Below are 27,617 nucleotides of genomic sequence, written 5' to 3'. Positions count from 1 at the left end.
ATTCAGACGCCACGTTTTCATCATCGGACGGATACATGACGCTGTCGGATCAGATGGTGAGACGGGGATACATTCGAGGCAGGTCAGGATTCGGGTTTACCCGACTTGAAGATGGGAAACCGATTGATGCTGGTAGGGCATTCACATCATGGAGGAATACGGTACTGTTACAAAGTTGTTGTTTTGCTGGGCAAAAACAAAATGTAAGAAATTTTCGACACATACTTTTAAAAGTTGAGAAACACAAAATTCTTATTTAAATTAGAAAGATTAAAATATTATTATATCAAAACACTTGGGAGAGACAAATAAATCCGTCCTGCATATTCTATTTTTTATGAGTTAATTTTTTCAATACATTGGATATTTTTTATATTCATATTCTTTTCATAAATTTTAAATTTAATTTTAATCATATTTAAAGTAATAAAAAAGGCTTTAAATGAGAATAATAGAGTACTCTTAAGAGATAAAAAAATCTATAATCTAAATAAATATAAAATAATAAAGATGAGTAATTTAACCAACTGAAAATGTTTGCTTCCATTGTTTGCTCTTTAAATTCATTTATTCATCATATTTGTTATTAATTTCTATATTTCACGCGAATTTATATTTATTAAACTAATATTCTAGTTACTTTTGTATGAATTAATATCGATATTTTTTAAATTCATGAAATCAAACTCCTACCTTAATTCTGTCAAAAAAGTTATTACTTCAATTTCTATAATTTTATCTTTTTAATATTCTTTTGAAAATTATTATTAGTAAAATATACTTTATTGTCACTCAAAGATGGATTGAGTGAGATAGAAGGGGACCATTGTCCCTAAATATTTATGTCGGAATCGTCTTTCTGTTGAGTTCGAAATTAGGTGGGTCGGACACCATCTTACCTGATATGCGTTGTACTAGAAACATGTTGGGTTCGAGAGTCGGTTACGGTCAAGGAAGGATTAGCACCCTTGAACCACCTTTTCGGTACCAATTAATTTTTCGGTTGTCTTAGTCGCGAAGATTAAAAATTAAAATTAAAATTCAAAGATCCGATTCGAGTTACTTACCATTGATTGACTGGAATTTCTAAAAAAATAGGTTGAAAATGTTAGAGAAAAAACTACATAAATAAATAAATAAATAATAAATAAAATAAATAAATGGTAAATCAAGAGGAATATATATATATATATATATATATATATATATATATGTACATAAATATATAAAAAAATGACCAAAAAAATAAAAATAAAGAAAAAATAAATAAATCAAAAGATGAGAAAAATGAAAGAAAGAAAAATTCAAAGGAAAGGAATAAATAAAAATAGAATAAATAAAAATAGAATAAATAGAATATATATATAAAGAAAAAAGTAACTGCTTAGAGGACCAAATTGAAACAAATTGAAATTATTGGCTTAAATTGGCATTAAATTGAACTGGAAAAGTAAAAAAAAATAAAGTTAGTGGCCAAATCACAAAATATAAAAAATATAAGCAGGGACAAAATTGATTAAATTGGGAATTCGGAGGCGAATTTACAAATGGTGACCAAATTGCAAAGTGATTCAAAATACCAAGGACGATAGAAAGGATTTAAGAATCCTCTATTTGCACTTTAGTCCTCGGTATATAAATACTCAAAATCACTATTCTCCCCTTCATTCTTACCATTTTCTCTGATATCACCCCCTTAAACGAGAGAGAATTCTCTCAACCAGCCTTCCTCGACCAATGGCCGGCCAAATTTCGGCAACCGACGATGGTGGCCGAAAAACCTAAAAACCCTTAAAATAACCCCCTCATTCCCGTAAACCCAAATCCGACGTCCAAATCTCCAAAATCAACCCCAAATAACATAGATCTAGCCTAAAAGGTTCTACCTTTCTATCTTCTCCGTCGGTGACGCTTCGGGTTCCGATGGTCATTTCTTCTCCCATGCCGTTCTTCGCTCTTATTGATGAGAAAGGCTTCGACTTTTTCGTTTCTGTTGATGTATATGTATTTTGCTTCGATTTTTTGTATACAGCTTTGTTGGTTTCGATTTGCTGGCAGTTTGTCTTGGTTGCTATGGTTTATTTTGGTTTGTTGTTTTTTTGGTATTTTGCGGTTCTGTTGGTTCTTGATGATTTTCTGGTTTCCGGCCGGTTCTGTTCATTGTGTGGATGGTTCTTTGGCTTACTGTTGGCCGATGTGTACTGTTTGGTGTTCGATGTAGATGGTTTCTCGATAGTTGGCCTAGGTTTGTTTTCTCTCCCTCGTCGTGGTTTGGTGGGTATTTATACCAACCACTGAAACTGTCTGCTCCGCCCTTCACGGGCTATTTTTGGGGTCGTTTCCGTGATGGGTCAGTCCCAGGATACCCGCCGACTGATTCGAGCTTGATGTTTGATTATCCCCCTTGTGCACCGCCTATGACATGCATGACTAGGGTTTCCAGACCCTGAACCGTATCTTGCTACTAGACTGGTTCAGGCCCGTTATTTGGACTGGACTTTTGACTGTTATTGGACCGTGACTCTCTGGACTAAAAAAGGAACTGAAAATAAAATGAAAATAAAATTAATAAAAGGAAAGGGAAAAAAATAATAATAATAACGATAATAATAATAATATTATTATATAAAAAAATATTTTTCAAAAACCTATATAATATATATTTCCAAAAGTATGTTAAAATTATATATTATATATTTTAAAAAATGTTTTTTAAAATTATATAGTTTTCAAAAATGTTTTTAAAACTATATATTATATAAGTTTTTAAAATGATTTCAAAACTATATAATATATGTTTTCAAAATATTTTAAAAACTATATTTATTTTCAAAATGTTTTTAAAAACTATATAATATATATTTTCAAAATGTTTTAAAAACTATATATTATATTTATTTTCAAAATGTTTTAAAAACTATATAATATATAAATATTTTCAAACATGTTTTCAAAACTATATATTATATATATATTTTAAAAATGTTTTCAAACTATATAATATCTATATATATGCATAAAAAATAGGACGAAAATGAGTGTCTATAGCTGGCCATCTTTGTCCTTTTTCGTGGAACGAAAAATAGGACAAAGATAAAAAGACACAAATTTTCATTCGGTGGATTTGAAAAATAACTCCCTGTCGAATTGGGTTGCGGATGGCTCCTCCGTCGCGAAGTCGAGTTCATCTTGAAATGATATGAAATTGAAACCGTAGTTCGAAATTTAAATCGGGATGCGGCTTCTTGTTGCCCAATTATAGTCAACCTCGGTATTCTTCTCGGTTTAAAGACATTGGTTAAAAATTCGACTGTAAAGTAGTTTCTTGACTCCACCATATGATTGATAGGCCCTTGAGCTGAATGAAATTGAACTCGAAAGGTCCTCGTCGACAGATGTTTTTTCTCGACTTAAGCTAAGCGTCGGAAAGCCATTTTTTGTCACTAAGGCACGGTTAACCCATGTGTTCTTCTTGACTTGTAAACCTCGATTACATCCGAACAGTCATGTGATTGAGGTGTCATCGAGCTGAATGAAATCGAACTCGATAATTTTATTGACAGATAGCCCTTCTTGCCTTGAGCTATTCTGTAAACTTGGTTAGCCTCTAAGCTGAGTGTAATCGAACTCGAAGGTCTTCGGTTAGCAGATAGCCATTCTCGACTTAAGCTATGCTAAAAATGATGTGCCTTGGAGCTGAGCGTAGTCGAACTCGATGGTCTTTTGGTGAAAGATAACCCTTCTAGCCTTGAGTTATGCTGTAAATGATGTGCCCTCGAAGTTGAGTGTAATCGAACTCGAGGGTCTTTGGCAGATAGCCCTTCTCGACTTAAGATATGTTGCAAATGATGTGCATTGGAGCTGAGCGTAGTCAAACTCAAAGGTCTTTGGTTGGCAGATAACCCTTCTCGACTTAAGTTATACTGCAAATGATATGTCTTGGAGCTGAGCGTAGTCGAACTCGAAGGTCTTTTGGTGACATATAACCCTTCTAGCCTTGAATTATGCTGTAAATGATGTGCCCTCGAAGCTGAGTGTAATCGAACTCAAGGGTCTTTGGAAGATAGCCCTTCTCGACTTAAGCTATGCTGCAAATGATGTGCCTTGGAGCTGAGCGTAGTCGAACTCGAAGGTCTTTGGTTGACAGATAACCCTTCTCAACTTAAGTTATACTGCAAATGATATGCCTTGGAGCTGCGCGTAATCGAACTCGAAGGTCTTTTGGTGACAGATAACCCTTATAACCTTGAGTTATGTTGTAAATAATGAGCCCTCTAAGCTGAGTGTAATCAAACTCGAGGGTATTTGGTATATAACCCTTCTCAACTTAAGCTATGCTACAAATGATGTGCCTTGGAGCTGAGCATAGTCGAACTCGATGGTTTTTGGTTGGCAGATAACCCTTCTCGACTTAAGTTGTGTTGCAAATGATATGCCTTGGAGCTAAGCGTAGTCGAACTTGAAGGTCTTTTGGTGACAAATAACTCTTATAGCCTTGAGTTATGCTGTAAATTATGTGTCTCTCTGAGTCTTGGTAGATAGGGACTTAGCTAGCTGCTTGTGCCTTGGAGCTGAGCGTAGTCGAAATCGAAGGTCTTTTGTTGGCAGACAACCCTTCTAGCCTTGAGTTATGCTGCAAATAGTTTCTTTAAAAATATGACTTCCCTTCACGGGTCTAAGCCGGTTATGATTCTTCAGGTGGTTCTTTTGAGCGAGTCTGAACCAAATGAGACGATCTTTGGATGACTCCCCTTTTATGGAAAAGCCTACTGATAAATTCTGACAGCCGGATATCTTCCGTTTTGGAATTGAAATCTGGCTTGAAGACATTAATTGGTCCTTGGAATTGATCGTGCCCCATTTACTTCTCGAGCTTTGGTTTTATAGACCTTTTATATTTAAGAATGTCATGTTTGGAAATGTTTTCTCATTTTTGTCGTTTTAGGAGGGAAAAGGATAAAAATTCTGTAAAATATTGTTCGCAATTGAATCAAATTATAAACGTGAGTTCAAAGAATATCAAAGGAATCAATAGCCCTTTTAATGCTTTCAGGGTTACAGTTCTTCGACAAATGCTCAAATGGATGAGTTAGCTTTAGGTTGGCCTCCTATTTAGCCATAAAAACTTTCATTTTTTCGATTATTGATTGGCTTGGAATTTTAATTAGATGCGGACAAAATAACGCAACTAGCATTATCAATTACTAGACCTTTTATTTCGGTTCTCTGAAATCTTATATTTGTTCAAGTTTTGTAAGCTCCTCTAAGAAAGGTAGTGCAGAAATATCGGTCTAAAAATTAAATTCTTGAGTGCTCGTGTGTATTTGACTATAACAGGTGTTCCTTAACTCCCTTAGTCCATTTTACCGAAACTCCGTATTTAAATTTTCCATTAAATGGCTAGCTGGATCCATAAAGCTGGGGCGTTAACCAATTGCTAGAGGGAAAACTTAATATAAAACACATTATCATGTTAGCTGAATCTTATCCATAAAGCCGGGGTGTTTAACCAATTGACTTAGAGGGACAGCTCAAGCTTTATTGTATAGTATAATTATCTTTATCATGCTAGCTGAATATTATCCATAAAGCCGGGGCGTTTAACCAATTGCTTTAGAGGGATAACTCTAGCTTTATTATATATATATATATAATATTATAATCTGGGTATACAGATCAAATTTCTTAAGTTTGTCAAGAAGAACCTGTTATAGTCTATGTGTTTTTGAAAGTTAAGGAATTTCATCTTTAGAGTTCAATTTCCAAGCAACTGACCTAAACTAGATTTACCTACTCGACTATTCCATCTGTGAAGATCATGATCATCACTGAACGTCTTAAATAAAAAGCATAGTAATGTCATATGTAAAAGGATGCCCCATGTTGTCCGCACCTTATAAAAGGAAAAGGTTATATTGGCTAATTGCAAGAGCATGGTACGATGTTTGAGGGTATATTCTGGGTAAGGTCAAGGTCCTTGTTTTAAATCATGTTACTTTGTCAAAGATCCGTAACTTTGAACCATTTACAGAGTTTCTTAATTCAGTTGATATTCAAAGAATTGCAAGTTTGCAAATGTGATTCATTGCTTAACATCTTTAAAGTAACATAAATTTATTCAAATGTTCTTACAAAAAACTTGAGAAAAGATGAAAAAAAAAACAAACTCAAACAGAATGCCTCAAAATTGAATAAGGCCTAATTATGATGCCCCATTTCCCATGACTCTTTCTGCTTTGGGAGTGTCATTGCTTTCATCATAAAATTCCAGCTCTTTTCTATCAATCATTAGTTGGATCAAGGTTCTAAATTCGACACATTCTTGTACATCATGTCCATCTTCATTGTGATAACAACAATACTGCCACCTTTGGAACCTGATGTGCTAGGATGTGGTGCAAGAAACCCCACATTTATCATTTGCCTCCATACCCAAACAAGAGGTGTCTTCACTCCGAAAAATCTGGTTTTAGCCTTTTTACCCTTTTCCTCGGTGATTGCACTTTACTTATTCTCTTGATGATTAGGTAGAGGGTTCTGTGCAACGTGGGGTGATTTTGAATTGTTAAAATGAATCCAACCCATGTTGCGCATCTTTTGGATAACCTTCTTAAAGGGGAGGCAAATTTCAATAGCATGCCTCGGAATACCACCATGATATTCACAATGCGCATTTTTGTCATACCACATAGGGTATGGGGGCTTTAGAGGTATCTCGGGATAGGGTGACACCACATGTACGTCAAATAGTTATTGGTAGAGCTCCTTGTATGTCATGAGAATGAGATCAAAATGCTTTTTGTTTCTCCTTGGTTCTTGCCTAGAAGAGGGTACAGCTGTAAACGATTTTGAAATATTGATGATCTCTCTTTCTTTCTTCTTCAGAGTAGGCTTTCCACTCGTCCTACCTATTGGTTTAATGGTAATTTCTACCATCATTATTTTGACCTCTTCATCAAATTTCGAAATGCGGTAACTATATGAATTATCTTGATGTCCTGGTAAGATTCTGGGTGAGACAACCACTTGCGGGGTAGGTGGCATGGTTACCCCTTCCGATGATCCTGCCCCAGGAGCACTTGTCTGACGTAAGTCAGCTAACTTGGCAACGATCTGATCGATCAAGGACTCTTGGCATTTTATGATTGCATCTAGGGTACTCTGGCTATTCTGATTTATCTTTTTTTTCTAACTCTCACTGGAGCTTCAACATGTTCTCTTCGATCTGAGTAATTCTGGCTTCCATCTTCTTTTCAGTTTGAATGAGGATGACACGTGTCCGAAGCTTATGGAGGTATGTCCAGTGTTTGTACCCTTCCGTTATGAAAATCCCTTGTTAGTTCATGTGAATGCAATGAAAAAAAAGAAAATTATGTGAAATATGCAAGAATGCATGATGCATGAAATGTTTAAGCATTGATCCTAAATATGTGCATGTTATTCTGAATAATCCTTTTTGGGGAAAAAAGTGTTACGTCTGAAGAGACAAAAAACTTTTTGATGCTATAGATCCCGCACAACTTCTGACAAGTTTATTAGTCTTCCGCCTTTTTTTCACCGGTTAAATATCTTGTCGAACCATTCTGGTTCTTTTGGCTAAACTTGTGCATGTGACGAGCTGCTTGCCCCGAAAATGGTCTCGAAGGATTGCATCTCCAACTTTCACTCTATGCCGAGCTTGTTCCAAACGAAAGTGCCATCGGAGCCTTCCATCCGAAGTTTATCGACTTGTTTATGGAATTTGTCAATAATAGTCTCCAGCTTAGCTTGGGTTTCACCATCTTGTTCTCATAGTTTTCGAAAGGGCTCTCCGGGTCAGTAACCTTTTCCTCGTCTTACCCCTACAACCTTTGCCTCTAAGTATTCTTTGACCATGGCTGGGCTTCTGAGCTTTTTATCTCTTTGTATTATAACCCCTTTGTCCATTAATACAGATTATTCATGTTTAACAAACACGTTTTTGGTGGATCAACACCTCGTTTTAAATGATGCAAACGATGAAAAAAAAACAAAAGAGAACAAAAATAAAAATAGTTAGTGAGGTAAATCAAAACAATAATAAAAATGAAAAATCCTATCCCATATGATATCTACCCCATATGTTTACTGTTCATACCCGGACATGATCTCTATCCCACATGCTAATTTCAAACAAATCCTAAATCGCATATTTGTCTAGTTCGCATGCTTTGAACAGAAAGTAAAGTAGGAAATACAATCAAAGCAGCCTAGGGTTTGCAATGAGGTTTAAGGGTGGGCTTTAATTCCCTGTACTCTCCCGGTTTAGGTTTTAAAAGGGTACCTGAGTTCTCCTTGCTGATGCCCCCTTGGGCTTGCCAGACCCTTAGTCCTAAACCTATTACAAGCTTATGTGGACTAAGATAAACTCGAGAGGATACATTCCCTTATGCCTATGCAGTGAATAAATTCACACAAGACATAAGGTATATGAATCCCGAAGGCTATTTGCTAGGCTCGCACGGTGAATAAATTCACACGAAGGTGTCACTTTCACCCCCATTTAAATAAGGTTCGGAGCTCGGGTATAGAGCCTGAGATGAAAATTTTTCAAAAATATGAAATCATTGAAAAAAAACGTTAGTACAACTATTTATTTTTTAAAAAAAATAATTAAAGATAAATAATTGGAATCGAATAAATATATTAAAATTAAAATTTACCATTTTCACATAAAAAGACAACCGAAAATTAATTTCGGGCTGACTCACTTACTCGTCCCTAGCGGAGTCGCCAAGCTGTCGGAACTGTCTTTCGGTTGGGCCTGGAATTGGGCTTCGACTTGGATTAAACGAATTGGAGTCACCACCGACTATTTTTAAAAACAATTAGGTGGGTCGGACACCATCTTACCTGATATGCGTTGTACCAGAAACGTGTAGGGTTCGGGAGTCGGTTACGGTCAAGGAAGGATTAACACCCTTGAACCGCCCTTTCGGTACCAATTAATTTTTCGGTTGTCTTAGTTGCATAGATTAAAAATTTAAATTAAAATTCAAAGATCTGATTCAAGTTACTTACCTTTGATTGGCTGGAATTTCTAAAAAAATAGGTCAAAAATGTTAGAAAAAAACTACATAAATAAATAAATAAAAAAGAAAAAATAAATAAAATAAATAAATGGTAAATCAAGAGGAAATATATATATATGTACATAAATATATAAAAAATGACCAAAAAATAAAAATAAAAAAAATTAAATAAATCGAAAGATGAGAAAAATGAAAGAAAGAAAAATTCAAAGGAAAAAATATGAAAGAAAGAAAAATCGAAGTGGGGGCTGCTCATCATCCGTGCCATCAAAAAAACGCTTACTAGCTTGCCACCAATCAGTGGCAAGCTCAGCCTCTGTGGGTGTCAGCCTCTGTAATGGATAGTTGGCCTCCTAACAATATAAAAGCTCAAACAAAGTTAAACGTCTACTAGTAATAACTTGTTTATATATGGTAGTATTTTAACTTACATCATTTATCGTCGTATATAGTAGTAACTCTTCCCAATCCAACAACCGGATCCTCCTCCAGGAAATAGCCCTAGGAATATCATTTGAATTTTTGATTGCATATGTCTACATGCTGGGAAAAGCCTCAAATATCCAAATCTACAAACAATATAATACACAAACATTAGTAATTGTTAAATAATTAATTATAATTTTGAAAACATTATATATAAATTCTTACCTTAAAGGCCCAAATAAAGTCTGCCAAAGTGTATTTGGAACCATGGCCACCAAACTTTTTCGGTCCTCAAAGGCAGAAAACAACTTTTTCCAGGTAGTTTTCCATAGATATAAACCCCACGGAAACAGGTTCCATGCATTTAGGTCCTCTACCAATAATATTAGGTCCTCATAAATAGATTGTCTGGCCTCTTTGCGTAAAAAGCCGGCATGCAAAAGTAATAAATGGCATATTCAGACAACATCGAGGTCATCCATCCGAGTAAAACCATCTTTAACAAATAATCTTTTCAAGTCGTCGACGTGTAAACTTGGCTTCGCCTTTGCTAGCTCAGAAAAAACCCGAGATAACCATGATGGGCGGGCGATATGACTAGTGTACCGACCTACATCATCGTGTCCGAAGCGTAGACCAGTGATTAAGCAAAACTCCTCCCGCCCAAAACAGGTATACGTCGGAGGAAAATGAAACCATATCTCTTCATCACCACGTTGTATCCTCTCGGGTAGATCGTTAGTCATGGTCTGAAGAAACAAATGGGTTAACATAGCATCTCCACCCAGATGTTGTACTTTTAGCCATGGCCCGGAGCAAGTATCCTCAAACAATTTTCTTTGTACAGGTGTAAGCGTCGACGCAATTGTAGTGGCTAGGCTTAATTTATTCCTTAAGGTCAATGAAGCCGAAAAAATTTCTACAAAAACAATAAACATACCAAGTTAGACATACCAAAAACTACAAATTATACACTATAAACAGGCATGATTTAAACAGTGAAAACAAAGCTAAATATGTTTCAAACTTGCACGGTATTCACCCAAGTCAATATTCTATCATAGTTCACAAAATGCATCAGATAACATTCCAGAAGTAAGAACTTATATAAACATTTAAAAGGACAACATATAGGTTTAGTGCAGGTTCAAGGACAACATAAGAGTAGTAGTTTATTCTTGAAACTTAATTCGCAACACTGTGAAGTTAGTATTTGTCTTGTTTTTGGTTGAAGTAATGCAATTCATTCAAGTTTTAATTTGCAGAAGAAGATAGTTTATGAAATTTAAAATCGCAAACGCGAAAATGAAAATCGCAACGCGAATTTGGAAAATCGCAATGCGAATTTGGAAACTGAGTTGCGAAATTGGAGTTCGCGTTGCGATTTTCATTTTCGTGTTGCGAATTTAAGTTTCAAATAGTCTTCTGCAAATTGAAACTTGAATGAATTGCATTACTTCAACTAAAAGACAAAACAAAGACAAATTCTAACTTTACAGGGTTAAAGACTAAACAGTTTAGCAGTATTGACAACAACCGAATGAATTTACTAAGCAATCTAAGTGAAATAATTAATCTATTATTGAAATTACCAGTAAATTTATCATTAATTTAAATATGAAAAATCTAATAATAATACAAAAATTTCAAAATAAAAATAATTAAAAAAATTAACCCTCGGTGGTTGATTTTTCATTTCTGACCGTGAATGGTTGTGAGGGTGGCTCTGAGAGATGGAGATAGACAAATTTCGCCGGAAATGGGGACGAATTTCGTCGGAGATGGGGACGGATGTCATCGTAAAGAGTGAGAGATGGAGATGTGAGTGAGTTGTGATTTAGGGTTTTAGGTTATGATTTGTGATTATACTGTTTACATTTGTGTTGCGAAATTAATATTGTGTTTTGAATTCGAAATTAAAATTTGCGTTGCGAAAATAAACGCGCTTTGCGAATTTGACTTCTGTGTTGCGATTTGACTTATGTGTTGCGATTTATAAATTCGCGTTGCGATTTACAGATTCGCGTTGCGATTTACAGATTCGCGTTGCGATTTACAGATTCACGTTGCGATTTACATATTCGCGTTGCAAATTTGGAAACTGAGTTGCGAAATTGGAGTTCGCGTTGCGAATTTGTTGGTCATTTTCGCAAATCCAAAATAAAGTTGGTTAAAATCGTATATTATAAGGTATTTTCGGTCACTGAAGTTATTTTCTCATATATATATATATATATATAAACAAAAAAAAGAAAAAAAGTAAATGCTTAGAGGAAAAAATTGAGACAAATTGAAATTACTGCTTAAATTGGCATTAAATTGAACTGCAAAAGTAAAAAAATAAAGTTGGTGGCCAAATCACAAAATATAAAAAATATAAACAGGGAAAAATTGATTAAATTGGGAATTCGGAGGCGAATTTACAAATGGTGACCAAATTGCAAAGCGATTCAAAATACCAGGGACGACAGAAAAGATTTAAGAATTCTCTATTTGCACTTTAATCCTCGGTATATAAATACCCAAAATCACTCTTCTCCCCTTCATTCTCACCATTTTCTCAGATATCACTCCCCTTAAACAAGAGAGAATTCTCTCAACTAGCCTTCATCGGCCAATGGCCGACCAAATTTTGGCTACCGCATCGGCCACCAGCGATGGTGGCCGGAAAACTTAGAAACCCTTAAAATAGTACCCTCATTCTCGTAAACCCAAATTCGACGTCCAAATCTCCAAAATCAACCCCAAATAATAGATCTAGCCCAAACGGTTCGGCCTTTCTACTTCTCCGCCGGTGACGCTTCGGGTTTGATGGTCTCTTCTTCTCCCGTGCCGTTCTTCGCTCTATTGATGACAAAGGCTTCGAATTTTTCGTTCTGTGATGCATATGTATTTGCTTCAGTTTTTTTGTGTGTGGCTTTGTTGGTTCGATTGCTGGCTGTTTGTCTTGGTTGCTATGGTTTATTTTGGTTTGTTGTTTTTGGTATTTTGCTGTTCTGTTGGTTCTTGATGATTTTTTGGTTTCGGCCGGTTCTGTTCGTTGTGTGGATGTTCTTGGCTTACTGTTGGCCAATGTGTACTGTTTAGTGTTCGATGGTAGATGGTTTCTCGATGGTTGGCCTCAATTTGTTTTCTTTCCCTCACCGTGGTTTGGTGGGTATTTATACCCACCACTGAAATTGTCTAATCCACCCTTCATAGGCTATTTTTGGGTCGTTGTCGAGATCTCCGGCATGCCGTTCATGTGGCCGGTCATCCCGGGATGGGTCAGTCCCGGGATACCCACCGATCGATTCGGGCTTGACGTTTGGTTATCCCCCTTGTGTGCCGCCTGTGACATGTATGACTAGGGTTTCCAGACCCTGAACCGTATCTTGCTGCTGGGTTGGTTCAGGCCCGTTATTTGGACTGGAGTTTTGACTGTTATTGGACCTTGACTCTTTGGACTCAAAACGGACCTGAAAATAAAATGAAAATAAAATTAATAAAAGAAAAGGAAATAATAATAATAATAACGATTATAATAATATTATTATATAAAAATATTTTTCAAAAACCTATATAATATATATTTTCAAAAGTATGTTAAAATTATATATTATATATTTTAAAAAATGTTTTTTAAAATTATATAGTTTTCAAAAATATTTTTTAAAATTATATAGTTTTCAAAAATGTTTTTAAAACTATATATTATATAAGTTTTCAAATGATTTCAAAATATATAATATATGTTTTCAAAATATTTTAAAACTCTATATTTTCAAAATGTTTTAAAAATATATATTATATTATTTTCAAAATGTTTTAAAAAACTATATATTATAAATGTTTTCAAACATGTTTTTAAAACTATATTATATATATATTTTAAAAATGTTTTCAAACTATATAATATCTATATATATTTATAAAAAAATAGGACAAAAATGAGTGTCTACAATTTAAAATTATCATATAATATATATATATATTTTTTTATATATTTTCTATTGAAAATTTATTTTTACACTCTTGAAATTATTCAATTCATTCATTTCAAAATTTTAAAAATTCATCTCTTTATATAAATTGAAACACCTTCGCCATAAGCTAAAAGTGGAAGCAATTTCTATAAAGTCCTTATTTGACCGTGTTTTTATCATATATCAAAATGAGTATAATTTTGAGAAAAAAATACTGTAATATTATTGTAGTAAAAATAAATTGATATTATTCTACGAAAATTGCCAAATACTCGTAAGTCAAATTAGGTCAAAATTTGATTATAAATTTTTTAGATTGTATCCGACATGTTTGCAATAAATTTTTAAGTTAAAATAATAAGAAATAATATATATTTTATAATTAAACTAAAATTAACTTTTATACTCTAATTTTCTAGACTAAATTTACTTTTGCGAATTAGTAAAGAATACCACTTTAAATTTAGTAGATATTCTACTAGTTTAAGGACTAATCACATTATCAAGCAAATTTAATATTTTCCTCTCACTATGAACTTGACAATTTTCAAGTTCTTGAGAATCAATCTCGATCTATACAATAATTCATTGCAACATAGAAGGTTAGACAATCCATTTTTGCATATTTACCTTCACAAGGTACTCTATCCAATTTTGTGGACTTGATATCTATTCTCAATCCAACTCATAATCATTTGATTCACTAATAACTCAGTTTTTTGTAAACTTTTAGCGGAAATCATATTTACCGCTTACTTAATAAACAATGCTTTAAACAATTTAATTCTTAACTTAAATATTTCTAAATTATTTAAGCTTACCTGGAGGAACCTCAGAATCATCACTAGTTTTAGAAATCTCCTCTGGATCCTCATCCGATTCGACTTTTCTTGTAAGCCGTTCAAAATTTTTAATCGATTCTTCCAATTCAAAACTTCGTTGAAAGTTGGAGCATTTCTTCCACAAAATGGAGGAAAATCCCTAACAGTACTCACCCTTTTAAGGCGTGTTAATTATTTAAGCTTACCTGGAGGAACCTCAGAATCATCACTAGTTTTAGAAATCTCCTCTGGATCCTCATCCGATTCGACTTTTCTTGTAAGCCGTTCAAAATTTTTAATCGATTCTTCCAATTCAGAAACTTCGTTGAAAGTTGGAGCATTTCTTCCACAAAATGGAGGAAAATCCCTAACAGTACTCACCCTTTTAAGGCGTGTTACAACAGTCGTCTCAAGTTCCTTTTTGTCGACTTCAATCTCGACTTTCTTTTCAACATTATCAACTTTCTAACCTTTGTCTTTAATTTTTGACATTTGAACATAGTCGAATCATCATACATTAGTAAAGAGTAACTTTACTCTCAATAAGCATCATCATATATATATATATATACACTACAGTACTTTTGACATTCTAGTGGCATGTATACACTTTTTAACTCAAACAAACTCGGTTTAGTCCTAGATAGGCTTGAACCTGTACTCTGATGCCAATAATGTAACACTCATAACCCGTATTTATACATATACAGATTAGATGTCACCTGAATTTACGTATTTTTTTAGTAAAAGTGATTTAAAAATTATTTCCTTAAAATGGTATTTGATAATATAAAATATCATATCATTTTATCACATACTATTTAAAACCTATTAATATGGATTTATATATCCATATTGAAACAGAGTAAAACAGTTTAGTTTAACCATTACAAACCAGTTGCAAAATAATTTAACAGAGCAATTAGGACATAATAATTACATGCCACTAACAAATCAAATTCCATCATAGGATGTCTACGAATATTGTAGTGTATTCCTGGATGCTCGGAGTGCCTTGTACTCTTTACTCTATTCTTGGCTTTTTACCTACGCGTAAAATCATCACATGCTAAGTATAAACTTCGTGAGACAATTAAAACAAACAGTGCAATACAACTCATGCATGAAATTTAATGTCATAAAACAATTGTCATAAGATCATGTTACCTGTATATCCAATATTTTACCATGATCAAAATAATATAAATGAAATAAATTTTCTTATCAATATACTTTCCATTTATCTCATAAGCTCGTAAGACTATTTGCATGCTTACCTTTATTAACCAATAAACCATAACCATAGACAATAGCCCATTATAAAACCCTGAGGACCCTGGGTATTCGAGTAATATTTGCACCGTAGTGCTACACATAAGGTCGTGCCCACCATAAACACCGAAGTGTATTACACATAAGGTTGCCCACCATATACACCGAAGTGTATTACAATAAGGTCGTGCCCACCATATACACCGAAGTGTATTACACATAAGGTTGTGCCCACTATATACACCGAAGTGTATTATAAACCTGCAACTGCTATACTCTATGGCATGCCAACTATACCCTGTCCCTCAATGACTTACTTGGGCATAAGTCTATTTTATTCAATTCATCCATGGCAAAGTATATTATCATATTTAACATTGGCAATTCATACCCGAAATAACATTCATGGTAAAATATCATTATCCATGATCATGCATTATAATTTCACACTATGACATATCAATGTCATGTCGAAGATATAAATGACATAATATCATGCTGATAAAATAGGTAGACTTGTCGCAAGTCTTCCTGTGATGTATAAAACATCTATGTACATGATGTATAAACATCTATGTACCATGTCATGTATTATTTTACTCACCTTGAAACTTTATATATCCAAAATATGTGCCTCACTATGTTCCACAATAAACCCTTTTACTACTTGACTCCTTCAAATCAAAATCACACGATATGTAAAATCACAAATTCATAATGATACATATGTTAGTATTGTACTAACATAAACATATCCCAAAATAACTCCATAATATACTTGAAACTATTTTTCTATCAAATTACTTAACACTTTAATTCCTTTTAACATTGAACCAACTTTTCCAATTTACACAAAATGGTCCTTCACCATTTTATCACTTAGATCTTAATACCAAAAATTCCAGCATTGAAATTATTACCATTCAAATGCTTTTACAAAGGCATAATTACATTTAAGTACCCCAACTAGTTAATGTTGTACTTAAATCACCAATCTTTTCAAACTTCCAAACTTCTAAAATAATCATATTTCACATCTAAACACTATTTAAATTCCAAAATAATATTTTCGAGCATAGTACATCAACTATTAAACAATTATACAACATTCATAACTTTCCAAAATGCTAAATTGGTCCCCAACTTTTCAAAAATTATAAAATGGTTCCGGCTTTTCTAAGGCTTGTAGAATACTTCTTACATAATTTCCAGACCTTATATTTTCCATAATTTTTCTCACTCAATACATCATAACCGAATTCTTTATCCTTAAAACTATGTTTTCATCGATTTTGATTCGATTCAAGCATGAAATCAACTTTCAATCACCTTATATCTTTAAAATAAAATGCTTTATCACTATCATCAGAACACAAAGTTTCTTCAACTTATAATTTGTCCGAATTTAGAATTATTTCTAGGAAGATTGAACATGTTAAACCATAATCAAGCTTGAAAATGAATCTACAACCTCAAAAACATCAATATTCATCATCATTTCATGAACCCTATCATGAACTAAACCCCTTAGATTTGGATCTTTGAATTCCAGCAAGATTAGAAAGAATATTAGTACCAAATAGTGTTTTTTTTTTTCGCGTAGATCACTTTCCTTTTCACGGCAACTCGAATTCCAAAGAAATTGGCTCAAAAATTGAAAATAAAATATTTTCTACCTTGGAAGCTATCTCACGTCTTTGCTGGAGAAGATGAACATCTTGGCATGATATTTTAGATTGATATCATGCTTATCATCCTTTAATAATCATTTAATGAATATTAAATTCATTAAATTGAGAAATAAATATACCCTTAATGAAACTTAATAATTACCATAAACCTAGATACTTATCCTTATCATCTTCCAATCTTGACACTTGAACCTTATCCTCGTCCATAAGTCAAATTGAAACAAATATCTTAGTTTACCGATTTGGCCTTGCCTTTTAACAAAATCTCAATCTTGCCACTTAAATCCAATGTCCAAATTAAACATAAAATTAAATCTTAAAATCCAAATATTTTATTTTTTCCAACATTTAAAATGTGAAAATAATATTTTTCTTTTTATTTTCGAAGTAAATGGTAATTTTTTAAAATTACCACTTGGTCCCTAAACTTTTCTATGTTTATACTTTGATCACTAACTTTAAAAATTTATAATTTGGTCATTCACTAAATCCATTTATGGAATAACATTCTTTTTGGGAATTACCACTTAATTCCTTAATCTTTTCCCAATTTTCTACTTTGACCATCAAACTTTCAAATTTTCATTTTGGTCATTATCTAAATTTTTGGATATTACATATTTGAACATATATGACTCAGTAGTTTTAATATATATATATATAGATATATATATATATTATATAGTTTAAATTACTTTTTTATTTTAGGTTATTTAATATTTACCTTAAACTAATTTAAATCTCTATTTTTTTCTAAGTTTGTATTATGTACTTTAAGTTTTAATTTTTTTTAAATTCTTATTAATTTGTCAATATGAGATAGAAACGAAAAAATCACTATCGATAATAATATTTTAATATTTTTTTTTGAAAATAACTTTAATATATATCTAAATATATCAAATATTTATCCTTAAACTAACTTCAAACCATTAATTTTTGTGTATGAATTGTGTATTTTGAAATTTAAATTTTTATGTATTTCATATGATTTTTTTTAAAAGTTTAAATTAAAAAAATAAAAAAATATATAAGTTAGATACCCGTGACTCGAAAATATGAATATCTAAATTTTACAAATACTCAAATATAAGATACAAATAAACGTGATAAATCGTGGATTGACAAATATACTACTTGAAAAATTGGGAACCTAAAAAGAAATATTGATATCATTTTTGAAACCCCAATAGTATCACATAGCTAACAAAGATTACCACTAATATAAGTCATGTAAGCGCTTAACTCTACTTCGTACTGTAGAAATAACTTGCACTTCGTTTATCTACTTGGAGATGAAGTTAAAGCCTGGACACAACCGAAATTCTCTAGTAAGAATCACATAATATGATCCTCAGAAACTGTTAAGTACCCGTTTATCCCGTCTATATCCTTATTCATATCTTAATCTTTTTTTTACTGATTTTATGCTTTCATTGTTTCTGATAGGTTGAAAATTTGAAAGCTTTGCTTGAAGTTGAGGTTAGATATTAGTACCCGTTTATCTTCATGCTTCTTTTTTAAATTATTTGGTCTTTGATGTTAATAAGCGAGGCCGTTTTCTTCTTAGATTTATGTGGTTTTTTGAAAGTTGATTATTGAGATTCATTATGTTTTAGTTGATAATATTAATTTTTGTCCTTTTTTCTGAAAGAAGTTTTCTTTTAGTTTGAGAGTTGACTGTGGGATATGTTAATGTTGATTGTTTAAAGTTGTTTGGGGTTTATGGGCAGACTATGGTGCCATTACAGCAGCAGCAACTTTGTTTAATGGGAGGGAAATGAACAACTTCGAGAAGTTGAGTGCATTAGGATGATGATCTAGTATGATGGTCTCTGGTTCTGCCTCGAGGTAATTTCGTTACATATTGTTAGCAGTCTAATGTAAATGATGAATATGAGTGTGCAGCTGATCATAACAGACTTGTACTAAGCCATGCACGTGGCATTAGCTGAATGAATCAGCTGTTAGTTAGTTAGCAATGCAGTTAAGTTAATGCCTATATGTGTTCATGTTTGTGTATATAAACCATACATCTCAGCAAAAAATATATACAGTTTTGCAGTATTACAGTGTGCAAATTACCATTCCAACATGGTATCTCTCGCCATAGATCTTGAGGCGCTTTCTTTCACCGCTTAAAGCCCTTCTTGATGGAGTTCAACGCCAACATCAAATCGTTCACTCAAAAGAAAGTAAATGTCATTCTTGAGATGAATTTTATCCTTTGGAAGCAGCAGATTTTGCTCACCATTCAGAGCCACCGTTTGGAACGGTTTCTTACCGGTGTCGTGACAACTCCACCTGAAACAATTGTTGATGATGATGGCATTACTCGAGTCAATGAAGCCTATGAAGATTTTGTTGCACAAGATAGTGCTCTTGCCTCATGGTTGTTATCCACCATCAACAATCATCTGCTTCCTCAATTTGTTGGGGCTGCAACTGCAGAAGCCGTATGGAACACAATTCTTCAATTCTTTGCCAATCGATCCACGACTGCAGTAATGAGTCTCCATTACAAGCTTCAATCATTAAAGAAAGGTGGTGATAGTATGCGTACTTATCTTACTCGGGTTAAGGAGGTCTGCGATGCCTTAGCTTCTTGTGGCAGTGTTGTGCCTCAAGTCGAACACATAGCAAACATTTTGAAAGGTCTCCCTCTGGAATACCAACCCTTCATGGCAGTTATAACCTCCAAGAGGGAAACACTATCCTTAGATAACATCTACATAATGCTTCTTGATGCAGAGACTCAACTTGCAAGCTTTGATGACCAGCTGGAGACCTTACCTATGAGTGCCAACGTTGGCCAGGGGGAAAATCAAAATTCTGCGATATCAAGTTCAGGCTATGATCATCGACTAGGAACTCGAACTGGTGGCAGGGGTCGTGGTAGGTTAAGACTGCAATGCCAACTTTGTGGGAAAATCGACCACCTTGTCGATCGATGCTGGCATAGATTTGATGAGAATTTTCTTGTGTTACTACTGATCAAGGATCCAATCACTCGGAGTGTAAGTCAGCTTCCTTTACTTACAACTCCACGTTATTATCCTCTGATACTGGTGTGAGTGATGTGCAAAGCATAAGTCCGGTTTAACTGTGGCTGGGCAACCACAAGCTCATGCATCTTCCATCTCCTCTGATCGGTGGATTGTAGATACTGGTGCTACGCACCATGTCACCTCAGACTCCAACAAAGTATTAAATGCAATTGAATTTCTTGGCCCAGGTAAACTTCTAGTTGGCAACGGCATGCCACTTGATGTAATTTCTATTGGTCACTCTCATATTTTTGCTAATTCACGCATACTTTTGCTGAATAATTTACTGCTTGTTCCTCAAATAACCAAGAACCTACTACCTGTGTCCAAGCTTGCTAGGGACAACAACGTTTTTCTAGAGTTTCATGTAAATAGATGCTATGTCCAAGATGAGAAAACCAGAAATGTTCTACTTGAGGGTGAGGACCATGAAGGCCTATTCTCGTTTGCCATGACTAACAACTCCTTAGGAGTGAATCTTGCTGAAGCCAACACTAGTTCAATCTCTTGCTCTTTAGAAGATCTTTGGCACAGGCACCTTGGTCACCCAACTACTGAAACAATAATGAAGATAGCTAAAGAAATAGGCATCAAAGTCCATACTAATGTAAATAAGACTTGTGTAGCGTGTCATATGGGAAAAAGTCATAGACTGCCCTTTGTTGAGTCGAATACATCAGTTAATTCTTCTTTCAATCTTGTGTACTCTGATTTATGGGGGCCACCTCATGTGACATCGAATAGATTTCGCTTCTATGTCTCATTTGTAGATGCCTTTACAAGACATACCTAGATATATCTGTTAAAAAGTAAAGATGAAGCTGTGCTGGCATTTCGTATGTTTCAAAAACTTGTGGCAAATCAGTTTGGCAGCTCCATTAAAGCCTTACAAACTGACTGGGGAGGTGAATTTCGCACCTTATCACCTATGTTAGCCAGTGAAGAAATCTCACATCGATTAATATGCCCCCACACGTCTGAACCGAATGAGGTGTCAAACTAAACATCGCCATGTTATTGAGCTAGCACTTGTTTTATTAGCTCAAGCATATTTTCCAGTCAAATACTGGTCATATGCTGTTGTTTCAGCAGTGTACTTGATCAATCGCCTCCCTACTACAGTATTACAAGGTGTATCTCCTTTCGAGAAACTTTATGGCAAGAAATCAGACTACACTATGATGAGGGTCTTCGGTTGCCAATGTTTTCCCCATCTGAGACTATTTCAGAAGCACAACTCACATTTAGGTCTCAAGCCTGCACCTATCTGGGCATCAGTCCTCGACATAAAGGATTCCAATGCTTGGCATCAGATGGGAAACTTTTATTTCTAGGCACGTTGTATTTAATGAGTTTATTTTCCCTTTTGTAGGTCAAGAAGCTTGTGAATCCTTGAAATCGTTTGAATCTACAAAATTAGTACGTTGGCCCTCCGAACCATTACGAGTTGTTGCTTGAAATATGTCATCCATTGTTGAACAACCTACTGCAAATGATGGACTCGGTTTTGATTCAAGCGATGCTGCATCAGGAAGTGTTGTACCTATAGACTCTAATGAAATCAATATTGGTACAAGTCACGCTGAAGTCGATCATGTTCATGAAAGTACTAGTGCTGCTGCAGAATCTGGAAGTATCACGCCAGTAATAGATTCGTGCAGCAATCCAACTAAACCTGATGCTGATGATCATCATCGAGACATTGTTCCTGAATCCAGTACTACGGGACCTTCAGTGCGTGTTCATCCCATGATGTGGAATTTTTAAACCCAAAATATTTTTGACTGCTGAAGAGGAGGATGTCCCAGCTACAATAAATGCAACACTAGAGTCACCACATTGGTCTACTGCTGTACACGAAGAGTACAATGCCCTATAGAAGAATGGCACCTGGTCGTTAATGAAACTCCCAGAAGAAAGAACCACAGTTGGATGCAAATGGATATTTGGAATCAAAAGAAATCCGGATGGGATTGTACTTCAATATAAATCTCGTTTAGTCACTAAAGGCTTTTCTCAAACACATGGTTTTGATTTTGGAGACATGTTTAGTCCAGTAGTTCATTTTTCTACATTCAACATTGTTCTATCGATTACTGTTTCTAAGGGCTGGGAGCTTCGACACATTGATATAAACAATGCATTCCTGCATAGAGATTTAAATGAAGACGTTTACATGCAACAACCTCCTGGATTTGAGCAACTTGATGAGAATGGCAAGCCTCTCATGTGCAAGCTTCAAAAGGATTTGTACGGTCTTCGACAGGCGCCTCGTAATTGTCATGTAAAACTTAAGGAAAACCTGCTACAACTTGGGTTCATAGTGTCTCGAGCAGACCCTTCATTGTTTATTAAACAATCATGCAATGAATACATGTATGTACTAGTATATGTAGACGATATAGTTATGACAGAGCAATCGTCTACACAGATCGAAGAGGTTATATCACTACTTCAAGCTCATTTTTCTCTTAAGGATTTAAGTTTCTTTCTGGGCATTGAAGTCCAGCGTATTGGTGGCTCGATCCTATTGAGTCAAAAGAAATACATCCTTGAGTTACTTGAGAATACAGGAATGATGGCAGCTGCAGAGTGTGCTACACCTATGGTAGCTGCTTCTAAACTTTCCAATGAAACAGGAAATTTGTTAAGTAATGCAAGTGATTACAGGAGTGTTGTAGGCTCATTATTGTATGTCTGTCACACCAGACCAGACATATCGTGTAGGGTGGCACAAGTTGCACAATACATGCATGCTCCACGTGAAGCTCACTTTGTTGCCGTTAAAAGAATACTTCGTTATTTACGTGCAACCCTAAACTTTGGCCTAGTCTTTTCACCTGTCGATAGTGGACTAAATATAGTTGCCTTTGCCGATGTTGATTGGGGAGCTAGCGTTGATGATCAAAGATCCATAACTGGATATGGTGTGTTCTTGGGAAAATGCTTTGTTACATGGTGCTCTAAGAAACAAAAGACTGTCTCTCGATCGACAATGGATGCTGAATACAAGAGTGTAGCAGATGCAACTGCTGACATAGCTTGGATAAATGCTCTCCTAACTACCTTGGTATTCAACAATGTCGTGAACCGATTATATGGTGTGACAATACCATCACAGTGGCTATGAGTGCCAATCCAGTTTACCATGCTCAGTCCAAACATGTGGACCTTGACGTGCACTTTGTTTGGGAAAAGGTGGCAACTGGTCAATTGCGAGTTAACTATGTCCCTGTAATGCATCAAATTGCTGATGGATTCACTAAACCATTAGCTCGAGTTGCGTTTGAGGAATTTAGATCAAAAGTATGCGTGCATTCCTTTGAACAAAGGAAACAAGAAGAAGCAGGGAAAATGTTAACAGTCTAATGTAAATGATGAATATGAGTATGCAGCTGATCATAACAAACTTGTAACTAAGCCATGCACGTGGCATTAGCTGAATGAATCAGCTGTTAGTTAGCAATGCAGTTAGAGTTAACTGCCTATATGTTGTTCATGCTTGTGTATATAAACCAGTACATATCTCAACAGTAAATATATACAAGTTATGCGGTACTACAGTGTGCAAATTACCATTCCAACACATATCTGGTTTAGGGTTGCTTTCTTTTAATCTTATATGTTGTAGTATTGCTGACCTGAATTGGATGCTTGTTACGAGATTTTAACACGGATGTGTAATGTATGATTCATTGCAGAGCATCTGACAATGACTTGAGCTTCAATCCCGATGGTTCTGCTGTGAACCCTGCAACTTTCTAACAACATATTCGACGAGATTCTAATCTAATTGGACAACTATTTCAGACCGATCCTGAGCTTGCCCAAGCTGTTGTTGGAAATGACCTCAACAAACTGCAGGAGATTCTATGAGCTCGTAATCAACGAAGATTTGAATTGCGACGAAAAGAGGAGGAGCTTGTAAGTAACCTATCCTAGTTGTTTATGCCTATAGTTGGTTGTGAACCAGTGGTGAATGTATCATAATTTGATAAAAAAATGTACACAGAACTTTCAAAATACTAAAGCTTGATCATACTTGTGATAAAATCATATTTTCCCGATCATGTCTTTGATTGATACACATTTATTTAATCTTGCTCCATAGGCTCTTCTTCAGGCTGATCCTTTTGATGTTGAAGCACAAAAGAAAATTGAAGCTGCCATTCGGCAGGTTAGTTTTCCATAACATTCTATATATCTGACTTAATTGAAACGTAATTTAATTTGAAATATGTAATATGTTAGTTTATGGTTTGACAAAGGGTTGTGGTATTTCCATACTTATTTTCTTTCTGGATGATATGATATTTTGGCTAACATCTTACAATATCGTGATGCAGAAAGTGATTGATGAGAACTGGGCTGCTGCCTTAGAGTATGATCCCGAAGGCTTTGCAAGGGTGGTATGTAGTCTTGCTTCCCTTGTGAAGTGTACCTATTAAAATTTATAGCTTTCTTCCACTTTAGAATATAATGTTTCTTTTCGTTCTAATCAGGTTATTTTGTACGTGGGTGTGGAGGTTAACGGTGTCCCATTGAAGGTAAATATGATGGCAAGTCCTAAATATAACATGTATATTTCACAAGGGTCACTGTATTATGATCTTAATTTTCGTTTCTTTTGCAGTTTACCATAATGTTTTAGTTGATTTTATGCAATATTTTAATAGTACCCTGTAAGGTTTATTATACCGTTTGAATATTGTACTCTGATAAGTTTGTTAAATCTGTTGCTTTATAATTTTCCTTTAGGCATTTGTCGATAGTGGTGCACAGGTACTTCAAACTATTTTCCTTTTTTGTTATCTAGGAAGTTCCTTTTGCTAGTCATAGAAATATTTCTCTCTTACATGGAGAAGGTGCGTTTTATTGCTTCTTAAAAATAGCAATAATGTTGACTAAATGTTTCCTTAAATCATTGCAATTATAGTTGTCACTTCAGACTTTAGAATCGATGATGGCACGTGCTTTGCTTCGTTGTTCTCTCCTTCAGATTGCTGAGGCTTTTATCAAAGATATAGAGGTATTGCTCATGGAGTTGGCCAATCGGAGATACTAGGACAGATACATGTTGCTCCGATCAAGGTTGTCTATTGGTTTTCTAGCATAAAACACGATGTGTAATCTTTTTTTTGAGTTTTTGTTGCTTTTATATGACCATTCTTTTACTGGCATGCTAATAGTAGATGATACAACCATACACTTGTCATGCTTAATGTTCCGTTTAACTTCTTGGTTTCTCATGTTATTGTAGATTGAAGAGAGATATTTTATCCTCGCTCCTTCTTGGTTTTGGACTCTCCGAATATGGAGTTCCTCTTCGGGTTGGATATGCTCCGTAAGCACCAGGTAGCATATCTATTTAATATCTGACATGTACCTCCATTTTTGTACTTTACACTAACTTTGCATAATCCTTATTGCCTATATTTGTACAGTGTATTATTGACTTGAAGGATAATGTTCTTAGAGTCGGAGGAGGAGAAGTTTCCGTACCGTTTTTGCAAGGTTGGTAACTTTAATCTGTAATTGCACAAGTGTCGCTAAGTTTCTGATTACCAGTGGTCTTTGATGTTAATCATTTTTCAGGCTTCCTGCTACTGAATTTCTTTTCTTATAATGGAAATTAACCAATTATTTTACTCTTCTCAGAAAAGGACATCCCTTCTCGCTTCCTCAACGAAGAAAGGCATGCAAAGCAAGCATCGAGCTCAGAAGCTTCTGTAAGTCTTCTTGTTTTGTTATCTGCTCCAAACAATATAAACACACACATATTGTTGGCACTGATCTATTGCCTGATTCTTCAGGTGACATCTGGAACAACAGAGAAGAATGCTAATGTGCAATCTGGAGGACAGTCTTCTGGTTAGTGATCGCCTATTCAGCATCTCACTCATGTTTATCATTTGCATGCTTCTTGTTGCATTTTCAAATTCGTCTGAACACAAGCTTATCGTTAAGCTAATAAGGACATTCCGTCATTAGTTAGTTTTAAGCTATATTATTTGGGGTTTTGTACCCTGCACGCATATGTTCATTTCATTCCAAGTTTTATCATGTATTTAGAGGACCCTTGGAGTTGGAGGGACACTTACATCAACCGTTTATTGTTTTGAAATAGGTGTTGAAGATACTAATTTTTATCCATTTGTTTTTTTATTTTTAATATTAATATTAGTATTTTATTTTATTTATACTATTATATTTTATTATTATTAATAAAAAATTTATTTATAACGAGGCCCGGATGGCCCAATAGAAGCCCAACAGACCCAAAACCCAATTAGGGTTTACACATTTTAGCTAGGGTTTTCTAACCCTAGCCCCAGCTGTCTCTGATGTTTCCAGAAGGCCAGCCGCCGCATCTGCCAGGTGCCTCCTTGCTGCCACCACCACGACCGACTCCTTTGGCCACGCCACCTCGTCGCCGTAGATTCCAGAACACCATATGGCAGCCCACGTCGAAGCCTTATGGTGAGTCACCACCATAGCTATGGTGACTCACCTAGGCAACCATCACTAGAACCGGTCCGAAGGGTGTACCTCCATGGCTATAAAAGCCATCGCACCTGCAAAATGAAAAAAAGGAGACGACAGAGAGCAACGACAGGAAACAGAGGCAACAATAACCAAGGAAAACAAACGACAAAGAGCAAAAAACAAACGACAAAGAGCAACCAACAACAGACAAAGACCAAACCATAGCAAACAATCGATAAAAGAGAGAAAAACAACCACAACAGCAACCAGAAAAGAAATAGAGAAGAAACGGGAAAGAAACTTACCAAAGAGGAGCCTCTACGAGCCACCGGAGAACCGAAACGTCGAAGGGAACTATCCTAGATCTACGACGATTGATAAGGTTTTAAGCTAAAACAACCTTAGATTCGGGTATAAAAAAATAGGGGCTTCGATTTGGGGTGGGTTTTGTAGTTTCCGGCCACCGTTCAAGGTGGCCGACGACGGCGATCAGCCGGAGCACGGCTGCCGGCTGGAGACCGGACTCCCTCCGGTGTAGATAGAAGGTAGAGAGAGAAAGAAAAAAAGAAAAAAAATGAATGTTTAGGCCTAAAATGGCCGATTTAGGGGATATATAAATCCCTCCCCAAACGACGTCGTTTTGGGGAGGGATCCCTGCGTAATTTTACATACGAGTAAAACCCTTTTCGTAGTCATTCAAGTTTTATAAATTTACATTATGGTCACTAATATCAATTTATGAGCCTTTTAATTCGTTTTTCTAATTCTATTTTATTATAATTTAATCACAGCTTATATATGTATATATATATTTAGTATAAAATACCCTATTTAGTCCCTTAAGCTTTAATAATTTTTA

General features: G+C 34.9%; 1 pseudogene; it reads left to right on the top strand.

Moving 5' to 3' along the window:
* Positions 1-35: 35 nt before the first annotated feature.
* Positions 36-26,178, top strand: LOC120128873 (annotated as a pseudogene).
* The last annotated feature ends 1,439 nt before the right edge of the window (positions 26,179-27,617 follow it).

This window comes from Hibiscus syriacus, unplaced genomic scaffold, assembly GCF_006381635.1.
Source record: "Hibiscus syriacus cultivar Baekdansim isolate YM2019G1 unplaced genomic scaffold, ASM638163v2 tig00110482_pilon, whole genome shotgun sequence".
Taxonomy (NCBI): domain Eukaryota; kingdom Viridiplantae; phylum Streptophyta; class Magnoliopsida; order Malvales; family Malvaceae; genus Hibiscus; species Hibiscus syriacus.
Note: the sequence above shows the minus strand (reverse complement) of the source record. Positions and strands in the feature narration are given on the sequence as shown.